The sequence below is a fragment of the Antennarius striatus genome, chromosome 19 (assembly GCF_040054535.1).
Source record: "Antennarius striatus isolate MH-2024 chromosome 19, ASM4005453v1, whole genome shotgun sequence".
NCBI lineage: Eukaryota > Metazoa > Chordata > Actinopteri > Lophiiformes > Antennariidae > Antennarius > Antennarius striatus.
Window position 1 is genome coordinate 3,964,604 of NC_090794.1, and position 12,023 is coordinate 3,976,626.

The 12,023-nt window shown below is 40.4% G+C and overlaps 1 long non-coding RNA gene across 1 annotated transcript; it reads right to left on the minus strand.

Annotated features, from left to right (window-relative positions):
• Window positions 1–10,198: 10,198 nt before the first annotated feature.
• On the minus strand, window positions 10,199–11,468 carry LOC137613821 (uncharacterized). The gene is made up of 3 exons (XR_011038999.1): window positions 11,197–11,468; window positions 10,684–10,899; window positions 10,199–10,596 (listed from the first exon to the last, which is right to left on the minus strand). It is a non-coding gene; the product is annotated as an uncharacterized lncRNA (long non-coding RNA).
• Between the last annotated feature and the right edge of the window lie 555 nt (window positions 11,469–12,023).

Below are 12,023 nucleotides of genomic sequence, written 5' to 3' on the forward strand. Positions count from 1 at the left end.
AGCAGCACATAAACACAACAATCTTTGCCAAAAGGTCCTCTTCTTGGAGGCGTGACAGCATCACAATTTATTTTTTTTAAAAAAGAAAAAAAAGATTTGCTCTATTCCCATTCCCTTTGACTGCACGTTGCATGAAAGTTTTAGCTTATTACGGAATGCAAAGTGTACTGTTTGAACACCAGGGGGCGCAGGGATCTTTACAAACTCAAGAGTGTGCAGAGGAGAGTCATGAATTCTATTGTTAGAGACAACAGAGGTCTGGTTTTAGACAACCACTGAAATTTCAAGAGTCTTCTCTCTCACTAAGTGCTTTCACTGAATTAGTCTGGCTGTGAAGAAGGCCTTTGTTCTGACGGTCTAAATGCTAGAAAAATATGTGTTGCCTGACTTGTTGAGGATATTTAAATCCATCTGGAGTTTGAGAAACTGTCCAACACCTAATTAGAAGCTGTCTGCAGGCTTCCTCATATGGAGAACAAATCATAAAAGAAACACATTTGCTTTATGTATGGGGTCTAACCACAAGAAATGGCATGAAAAGTATTTTCCAGGTTATTAAAGCTGCAAAACTATTATAATTGTCCCTTTAACTGTGGGTTTGGTGCATCTATATAACATCTATATAACACATAAGATCCTTGGCTTTAAATTATGTGGCTGTATCTTTCTGTTTCAAGAGTCCTGATGATGTTATGCTCTCAGATGATGTTTTAGGATATTTTTAAATGCATTGTGACGCTTGTGTGCAAACCAAGCAAGAAAATGACACAGCAAGAAAATGCTAATTCTAAATTCCAAGACCATCTTCCTGGGAGGCAGTAGTCCCACCCACCTACCCTGGACTCATTGCAGTTTTCTCACGAGGTGTTGTCTCATATTGGGATTCAAGTTTTTTTACTTTGCATTTGGGTCATTTTTAAAACAATTCCTGAAACCCTAAAGAAGAGAAACATGGATGATAAGTCTTGACATTTGCAAGAGGCCAATTAGCCAATGGCTCCAATTAGCCAGCCCAAACCGCTGGCAGTGACAGTGCGAGAGGTTCTGGCAGAGGGAGTCGGGACAGACCTAACCCTGCAGGGAGTAAGTCCAGCTCTGTCAGTGACAGTCAGTTCCATATTTATGGGGGGAAATTGCAAAATGTCCTGCCAAACACCCACTGTTACTATAATTCTTGACGAAGATGTGTGGGTGTGTTGTTAAATCTTTTACTGGAACCCAAAGTCAGCCAGCCCCTTTCTCATTCACTCAATTGGTTATTTTTGCCATTACACTGGATTAGAACAAACATCTCCACCAGTAGAAGCTCCAGTGTGGACAGTCTACATTTTAATGATTTTTTGTTTTATTTTGTTTTTTTACATTCCTCATACTCTGCTATAATATTAACAAATGCTTCTAATGCTTTTCTGTGGCCTATTGGTGCCAATCTTGACTGTTCTGTCCAGCCTGAAATCATTTCACATGTTATTTTTTTTGGCCTTTCACGTGCCAGTCAGTGCAGCCCACGTTGAACATGTGTTATTTTAGCTGTGTGTTACAGGTGGAAAACAATTCAGGTGACATTTGAAAAGAGGACAAGTGGAAGTGGTGTCACTGGTGTATGGGTCAGACAAACATTTGGGACTCCTACAGCAGTTTTTGATGCAATTATTGGTAATTAGTCTTGACCTCCCTGTCATAAAGAATTGGAGAAAATTTGTGAGAATTTTGTGGAAACTCCAGAATAATTGAGCCTCGAATTTAACCTAAAAATGTGATGTTTTCACAGCTATTGCTTTTGATTAATTGACTGGAATTTACACAGAATATGAAGCGAATATCTTGTTGGTTTTTCTGTTACAGTTAATACATATACTGTATGCTTTGAGCATGGATCACCTACTAATGTTGAATTTATGTTGAATAACCCACAGTCCATCCTCATCCTACAACAAATGACAGAATAATAGACAAAGAGATCTTCTTTTCACAGTTTGAGCCTTGAGTTAAAAATTACCCATGATGCTAAATGGTCTGCACGTAGCTGATGTGTGTGTGTATGTGTGTGTGTGTGTGTGTGTGTGTGTGTGTGTGTGTGGTGGTCTCATGTTATTTTATCTGCTAGACTTCCAGTCACAATAACCTTCCCCACCCTTGCGGTGGTCGCATGATGGAAATAGCATCAAACACCCCCATGGTGGTCAACCTGACATCTGCTGGTGGTTGAAAATACTTGAAGAGGACCACACACACACACACACACACACACACACACACACACACACACACACACACACACACACACACACACACACACACACACACACACACATCATGTCATGAATGTATGTGAACATTGGTGGTGAAGTGAACCATCTCGCCATTTTTCATTGTGATACGACCCCATGCGTCAGTCACATTGACCTACTCACACCAGGGCATAGGTCACATGTTTTTGCGTTCACACATTTTACATTTTACCAAGCTGTGTTTGCTTTTGTTGGATGATAGTGTGTGTGTGTTAGTGTGCTGACCGGTGTGTGTGTTTGTGTGTTCACAGGGTTCACATTCGTTTGTTTCAAACATTTCCAGGGTCAACATGTCGCTGGTAAAGATGTGGTTTCACTCATTTCCCAAATGTCGTTGTCCGCAGTGATACAGATTAAAGGCCTGCAACCAGGATACAATAATAATTACAGTGGTGGGTTGTAAACAGCCTACTGGAGATGTCATGGTGCATAAAGAGTTGTCTGTAAATGAGCTTCAAAATTTGTCTGAGAGGTCTCGAGACATATTTTGTGGTTTGAGAGGGAAGTTGTGTGACAATTCCTCCCACTAATGTTATACAGGTCGTCCTCAACATAAGAACATAATTGGTTCTGGGAGGTTCATAAGCTGAATTGTTCGTAAGCCGGACAATTTATCAAATTTCAATCTATACTTGCCATTTGAGGTCATTTAAATCCCATCAGTACTCTAAATATGACAGTACTATTCCTAAAACTGGACATAAAAACAACAAATAATAATAAAATACTGTAGTACTGTAATGTAACTTTAACATCTCTACCTGTGCTGAATTATTTACTCATTTATCGTGAATAACGCGCTGAGACACTTCCTGGTCAGCATAAGTCAGACACGCCCCTTTATGTGTGATTATTCTGTTTCATTTTAATTTTATTTGATGTTAACCAATACAGTGGTCAACGTCAAAATATCAATCAAATCGCATCAGCCTCATTTAATGCTTCCGGGCAGAAACGAAACCCCAAAACATGGTTCCTACTTTCATTACCTCCAACAGAGGGACAACCTGAGAACATAGAACCAGAAAAACATAAAATAAAATAAAAAAACGGGAAAATAACAATTAAGTGTACGTCATTTCACAGCCGGAGTCTGCTGTTGATGTTTACAATTTACTGTATAGCACATTAGCATGTGGCATTTAGCATGTAACTTACCTTTAGGGTACAGAAGGGGAGGCGGGAGGGATCGCTATCAGAGAGATGGTCACCACTAACACTATCTTCACTAGTTTTTACTTTATTATCCATGATAAACTGTGAAATATCCAAAGTAGGAAGCCTGACGCTCTGAGACGCTCACAGAGACAACAACAACAAACAACAACAAGAGGGGGAGACGAGTGTTGGAGTTGCGTGAACGCAGCGGTGCTGCCCCTCTCAGCGGGTGTGGCAGAAAGAGGAACTGCAGGACAATAGTCGGATATGGCAGAACGCGTTTGTACACATCTCTGACAGTTCATAAGTCAAATTTCCGTCACTTGAGGACTACCTGTAAGATTCTGACTGTGTCAGATTATCAAGGAGCAAGCATGGAAAGGATATTTCTGCTTTATTGATGTATATCCATGTTCTCCTCATGTCTGCATGGGTTCTCTCCAGTTTCTCCTGCTTCCTCCCACCTCCACAACCATACAGCTTAGGTGAATTAGTCCAAGTTGTTCGAAGGTGTGAGTGTGAACTTGCATGGCTGTCTGTGTGTCTTGTCTTTCTTATCCAGGGTGTACCCTATCTCTCTCCCATAGCCGGCTGGGATAGGATACAGCAGACCCATGACACACAGCTGATTGCGATCATCTTGTCTACGAGAAGATGGATGGATGAAGACACAATTCTTTTTGAATATCAATCCAAAAAACATTTCCTTACTGCCCAGATTCAGACTAAAAAACAACAACATTTATAAACATAGACAGTTCTCAGAGAGTATAATCCTCTGCGCACACATCCCTATCCCTACCTAGATGATGATCTGGATCACCACCAACAGCTCGTGGAATGTGACTTGGATCACATCCCACATCTCTAAAAGGTTTCATCAAATCCATCCACATATTTAATATCCCCTCAGTGGAGTTTATAAGAATGTGAGCCCTGAGTGGTTTTAAAAAATGTGTAGAATCATTACATACCACAGATTTTATCTTCCTACAGCTGGGCCTGAGCTCCTTCTGGTTATCCTTAGGAGGCTGGTTGTAGCTACGATGTATATTTGGTCTGTAACTGAAATATCAGCCAAGTAAGGCAAGATTTAGAGGGGAAAGTTGTGCATGATGGAAGTAAAATTAACATACAAAAAAAAAAGAAAGATATTATGGATCCAATGTTGTTTCTGGATCTCCTTTTTTCTTTTCCATCAAGTTTCATGAAAACCTGCCAAGTGGTTTGTGTGTAATTGATAAAAATGCTGACAACAGCTTTAATAGAGGGGAAAAAAAACCCTGCACATAACCTGGATCAACTCTCTCTGTAGAAACATGTAAGATCTACAAGGTAAAACTACCATCATGGAGAACTGTTTCCTCCAGCACTTTGGTGTTTGGTTGAAGGTATATTTTATAACATAAACAGAAAGAAATAATAAAGAAGAAAAAAAACAATAAAACATCTGTTCTTTCTGGTATATCGTCACAAACAACACAGAACACATCACCCTCTTAAAAGTCAGTGTTCCGTTTCAATTTCTCTGAAGTTGTTCTGCTGCGTCGGTGGCGTTCTCCGCATCTACTGTAGATCAGATCATCTTTGTCGATGAACAGATGAGAGGCTCGTCGGGAATGTACAGGAAACTCATACCAGGTGATGAAATGAGCATGTGCTCGCCTGCTGCTCGATCCGACAGCTGTTTGTGTTTATGTCTGTTTGTCGGCATGAGTGACTTTTGCACAACATGTTTGTGATTTTTGGTTGTTTACGGTACAAGTGCAAGAGGATGTTGTCGAACCTCTGTTCACCTCACGCACCAGCAACTTAAAATGCAACACATTTATGCAAATGTGATAAAAGTTTAGACATCAGAGGAGATGTTTTTAGACATATGTACCTTATTTTGTTTAAACCAGTATTTTGATTTGACGTAGGCACTTGAACACCTCGTTTTGACCCGGAATGCAGCACAAAAACCTTAAAACTTATGGGTCGTTCTTTAGATTATGAACTAGTGAGTGTTATGTAACCTACATCTGACGCGACACAAGTGACACGACTAATTTATCTCCTCTACTTTCCTGGGTAGAGGAGCCTCTCAGTGGCTCAGACAGAGTCCAGGAGCGTCGGCCAACATCTCATTTAATCCTCTTGGATCTTCGGTCAGAGCAAAGGAAATGTCAGCACTTCTAGTTGTGACCTCTCAGCGGGCTCCAGGGTAAACAGACCCTCTCAATCAATCGGAGCAACAAATATCTGTTCTGTCTCCAGACGTTAATGGGAGCCAGGTCTGCTGAGGCCTCGCCTGATAGGCGTTTGTAGGAGGGATGTCAGGACGGCAAGAAAAGTCTGTTAGAATATGAAAAAGGAAAATGTGAATTGCACGCACACAAAAGAAGAGCGTGGGCTGAAATTTGTCTTTTTAGTGCAGGAGACTGTCACTGTGAGGAATGAAAGAGTCTTCTGGATGTCAACACTTGGAGCTCTTACATGAGTGTGTACCACCATGTGGGTGGATGATTACACATGCATGCATGTTTGCTTTTTCATGTGATGACATCCTAAACATCCCATAATTACCTATGATTGCTTTAGGGATACCCCAACTCCTACAAGCAAAAGAACATTTTAGGCCTCAGTCACATTTACAACTTGACCATAATATGTTCCCCATAGAGATGATTGTCTGAGTTGGATTTGTTTGTGTGAAATGATCAAATTATAGTCACTTTTTGCATCTTTATTACTATTTATTCATTTCTGGGTGTCCTACCATTTTTATTCACATCCCATGATAGTTTATTGGAGAAAAAAAGGCTTCAGTTTAAATCCCATTTCCTGTCTTTTTTTCCCGGATATGTCCAAATGAAACCCAGAAAACTAGAGCATATCTCACTGCTAACGTTTATGCATAGTGTGTGTAGGAAGTATGGAAAAACACAGATGGACGGAGACCAGTTGCATAACGCAGAGAAGAGGCTACTTAAATTAGTATCCTTCCTCTGGAAGAGCCGCTGGGAAGAATCAACACGGCGCCGCTTCCCCCTGAAATAAAGCAGAGAGGTGGAAGCTGCAGAGAGCAAAAGGTCTGAAAGCAGCAGTTTCCATTCAGAACAGCTGCTCTCTTGTTATTCTAAACACAGGGAGGGAATTGAGGAGAGGATTTTATACTGTTACTCCTCCCAAAAGGTACTGAGTGGGGGTTAACCGAGGGCCTGACCGTTTTTCAGCACAGGCTAGAACACTTAAAGATATATATTGACCACATAAGATATATTTGACCTTGGTTCATGTTTTAAGTTTAAATGATATATGATCTAAAAATGTCAAGGCGTACATATTTCGATCCCTGCAACACTGGGTTCGATGCATGGTGAAAGCTCCCAGTTCATCACAGACGTGAGACATGGAGACAAAATACCTCATCGTGTTCACACCTATGAGCAATTCAGAGTCACCAATTCACCTGTGTTGCATATATTGGGCTGCATGAGGGAGCGTGAGTGAGAATCCAAACAAGAGGCCCCAGATCTGGATGGCAACCCACAATCCATACCGCCGCGTCACTGTGTTATTACACATCACAAAGTGTGTGATTTCTGTTCATTGGCAGAACAAAACCTTTTCAACTTGTCCAGCCTTTTAGACAGAAATTGATGGTTGAAGTTCTAACAGCAGCTAGGTAGGTTTACTGCACCTGACCTGCTCCTCCATTTAAGACCTGAAGACATTATTGGTGTTCATTTTTCATTAATGAACTCTGTGGTGTTTATATAATGTTATTTCACATTATAATCAGACAGTGCACACCTCCACCAATGTCAATCTAAAATAATAATCATATATCACATAGATCAAAGTCTAACTATATGATTATAAAGTACTACAATATAAACACCAGGATTAGTACTATTATACTTTTGTACTTTGCAAAAAAACAGACTTTCTGGAATTATTTTTGAGATTACCAAATGTCTTAGTGGAATTTGTGAAAATGTTATTGAATCATTATAAGGTGACCTTATTATTGTCTACCACACATCATCTGGCTCCTAGAAGTCTTTTCTTTTTTATTATTTCCACAAACTCCTGATGGAAATATCTGGCAGCTTTGCAAATATACACTCAGCTGCTTTCACCAGTTGGTCGCTAATAATGATGTATGGTTTTAAATGATTAGCGCCCACTTGCACAATAAACTCTAGCAGCTCTCGGCGTTGCCTCATTGTTTTGGAGAAAAACTTGTGCTTTTGAGTTATTGACTTGTTGCTCTATTTATTATCTGTGGTGACGCTGAATCCGCCGACAGGACTGGGAAACACGATCAAACCCAATGGACCAACAGAAACATTTTTATGGTTGAGTTATGGGTTGAGATGGCGATATGCAATTCTATTGTTTGTACTTGCATAACTGTGGAACTTGTAACTTGCTGCCAAACTGTTTTTTGTCAGCTCATTAATCCATGCCAGAGCCTGCGGTGTATGAAGTGTATTTTGTGACTGAGATGAGGGGGTTTTATAGAAGATGGAAAAGCAAAAAAGAATATGTTTCTATTGCAATAGTCAAACGACTTGTTTTTAATGTTGAGAAACCGTCAGGGGCTTGGCCTCTCGGTTACCACAGCTGTCCACCATGTGGGGGACCGTGGAGGAGAGTTCAGGCTCTTTTACCCTACAAGAAAAACAATAATATAAATCCCACCGACCCACAAGACAACCACTATGCTGCTGCTAAATTGCACTGATGATATCCAGGCTCCAGAGTTTAGCCTTGTTACTTTCAGATTGATTATTTGGGGAAAAACGGAGGTGAAAGAATGCTGTAAACAAAACATCTTTGGGAATCTGATCCATATTTGGGCTTATTTGTTGAAATGTCCCGTTGCTGGAAACAACACACAAAAAGTAAACTGTGTTAATTCAACAGTGTCTAAAGTTCTGATATCTTTCTGAGAAGTATTGAGACAAATCTGGCTCCACGTGTTTTTCAACTTTCTTTCATGTGTTCTTCTAAGGCGCTGCTCATAATGGCTCTCTGGGACAAAACATTTTATTTGAATTAGCTTCAATAAAAAAAATGCATTTAAAAATGGAACCAGTTCACATGAGAGGTTCTGGTGCCAATGTGGGACAAGCTGGATCCATAAAGTGAAGGAAACCAAATCAGCCAATGTTCTCCAGATGGCGGCTGCAAATTCATCTTCATCATTGGGAAGAAGATTCACTTCAAACATGTGGTTCAAATAATGAAAGTGACATTTCTGTCCTCCTCTGCAATGCAAATCAACGTAGAGTGGATATATATATAATATCTTTTGATTTAGTCTGTGTAGAGGCTCCATGAGGTCAAACAGGGTTTTATTTCAGGGAGACAAAGGAAGTGAACATATCTGGGTTGAATAAATCCTGTCTCGGAAATTTTGGAGGGCTCTTAAACACTGAAATATTGAATGAAATCCAAGCTATAAAAAAGCTGTAAATGCATCACCTCAACAACCATAAATAATAAGTGTGGAGCTTGATCTGGGAGGGGATCAGCCTAGCATATCAAGTACAAGGTCAAGTACACCTAAGACTCTGTTTTCTTCAATGCAGATCTGAAACAGTGGACAGAACCATCCTCAATCCCACTAGCTCCATTTCTAATGGTAAAATAGACAAACAGCTGACCTCAGCAATTAGTTCATCCAGTTACGCAGGATGTTTAACCAACTTAATCATTTAAATCTCTGCAGGAAATGGATAAAGTATATTTCCAAAAATGCACTTAAGAAAATAAATTTATCCGATGTGTTAATTTAATACATCTGTTTTGCTTTAAATGACAAAACAACTCACAAAATTTCTGACAAAGACAGGGAACACGGTGTTCCTAAACTGCTCGATGCGACTTCAGAGACGCTCTCCGTCACATAGCGACCCCCAGCCCCCCACGTCCCCGAACAGAAATAGGGTTTGACAAAAAATAACTCAAGGGCTTCATAAGTTCTATCTGAGCCATTTTTCCAGTGTCTGAAAGCACAATGAGGTAAGGGTGTTGCCTGTGCACCTGTGCACTCAGCTCTCATAGGTGGAACTATCCTGCACTGCACTTCCTGTTGTCTTATTTTGGCATTTCACATTGATACAAATACAAATACTTTCCTATCTTCTGCACATATTTATCACTGACCACTCTTTCTGTCTCTCTTTTTATTTATTTATTTCTTCTCTCTCTCACACACTCTCATAGACTCACACAAACACACACACACACACACATACACAGACACACACACACACACACACACACACACACACACACACACACACACACACACACACACACACACACACACACACACACACACACACACTCGTGCAGAGTAAGGGTTACCTGAGCCAGACGGAAAGGCGAAGTGTGTTTTTACAGCTGTCTGAGTAATGAGCTCTTTGTGGACTTGTGAAATCAACTGTTAGCTAACATGTAATTACATATATATACAGTATTATTCTAAATGGCTTTAACTTGTCTGCAAGACCTTTTCAATATTACATTTTTAAACCTATCCTTCTAAAAGGCCAGAAGGAAAAAAAAAAGATTTGATATAATGTTTTAAACACCACAAGGTGAAGAGTTCGTTTACCTGTGTTTTAATTAAAATGCAAGCAGTCAGTGACTTTTAGTATAAGCATGCCAAACTAAAGGTGTTATTATGGGAAGGAGAAGCTATGAGACCAGGGAGGAAAACACTTTGAAAGGATGTTGACATTGTTTATTTTTGTTAAAACTCTCTTAATAAATCTGATTATTACTGGTGTCATAGCTAAAAGGCTTTAGAGCCACGCTAGCAGTTCTGTGAGACCATATTGGAACACAACAGTGTTTCTTGCTTAAAACTAACAACATGCTCACAATGGTAAAATGAAAATGAGGAGACAAGTAGAATTTTGGGTGCTCCTGACCAGATCGATTCCAAAACTGTACGGATTCTGGTCTGCATTGACTTCCTAGTTCCATGTCAGCTTCTTTGCTGTGTCATCAGAAACAGCTCGGCTCTGTGGGGTTAATTCGGCAACGAACCACGACGCCATCACAGCTACTCAATCCGATTCACAGCCAATCGACTCTTAAAGTGTTTAAGTCGAAGACGGAGGGAGGTGTTCCTCATTACGGCCTGCAGAACAAACGAATGACGGGGAAATCACCAAATCTGAGCCTTCAGTCTGTTGTAAAGCCCACAAGGTGTGAACATTACACTTACATTAATATGTGAAATACATTCTGCGTGTGAAAGTCGGGTCTGGCTGAGGTTCCAAAGAGCACATCTGGTTCCAGGGGTTTATTCTGGCCTGGTGTTTTTCATCACAGTTATAGCACATCATGTCCTCCTCTCACACTCCTTCTTTCACTTCCTTTAACGCAGTAAGGAGCTGATCTTTTTCTATCTGCCCACGTCTAGGATTGGATATCACCACCACTGGTGTAGATTCACAAAATTAAACCATTACGTTTCCAATCCAGATGAATAATCCCAATCTGAATTGAGCCTGTGTTTAAAAACACGTGTGAGTCATTTCTGAATCTGGGTTGAGAAAAACAAGAATGGCACTGAAGAGTTACGATGTGAATCTAAGGGAGAGCAGAGGAGAAACACGAGGTCCTGCTTCCTTTTCATTTCTTGGACTTGTGTGCTAAGTGTTGTATAATTTGAAGGAACAGCTGACAAATCTGTGGCGACTGAAACACGACAAAACAAACCAGGTTTGAGACTCACCACCACCGTCCTGACGTCTTTGTGGCTGCACGTGATGACATAGCCTTCCCTGCTAAATGCTTCTCCATTCACGCAGAAACAATCCCGGTGATTTACAGATCCACATGTGGGAATAGTTTGGATCTGCCGCAGGAGGTCTCCGTCCTCACGAGAAGCAGAGGGGACGGTGCCGGTCGGAATGAGGGATCTCGAAATGAGATTTAAAGCATGTCTGTGGGAATTAAAGGTCATATTGATGATATATATTTATTTGAGATCCTTCTCGGCAGTATAAACCAGCTTCAGATCAGAAGCAAGACAGATTTTACAAAGTCGTTTCAGGTTTTTGAGATGAAAGCGGTGATTTCGAGCTAATGATCCATGCTCATAAGTAACAGCCGCAGGGACTGCAGGAATAAAGGATTTGGACGGATTATAAAAGGAAGTTTTTGTTTGAGATCAAGTTCTTAACATCCCAAAGGACCTATGACTAGCACTGAAAAGAGTGGCCAACGCTGTAACAACATAATTCTGCAGCAGATCAGTCCTGTTTTCCACACGTGAGGCTATTTAGTGAATACTGATGAAACAAACTCACTTTAGAATATTTAGAAATTAATGGAGGAGATTTTTTCAACTCTTATTCCTGGATGGATGTATCCTACACTTGACCTACTTCAAAACAACATAGTTAATCTCCACGATCTAATATCTTCCGTGTCAGTGGTGGCAAACCTCAAAAATTGAATGTTAAGAGAAACCATGTGTTTTGAATTAAAGGCCGCTCCCCTTCCTTCACGAAGCAATAATAACGGTGAAAAACAGCAAAAAGTATGAGAGGATATTGA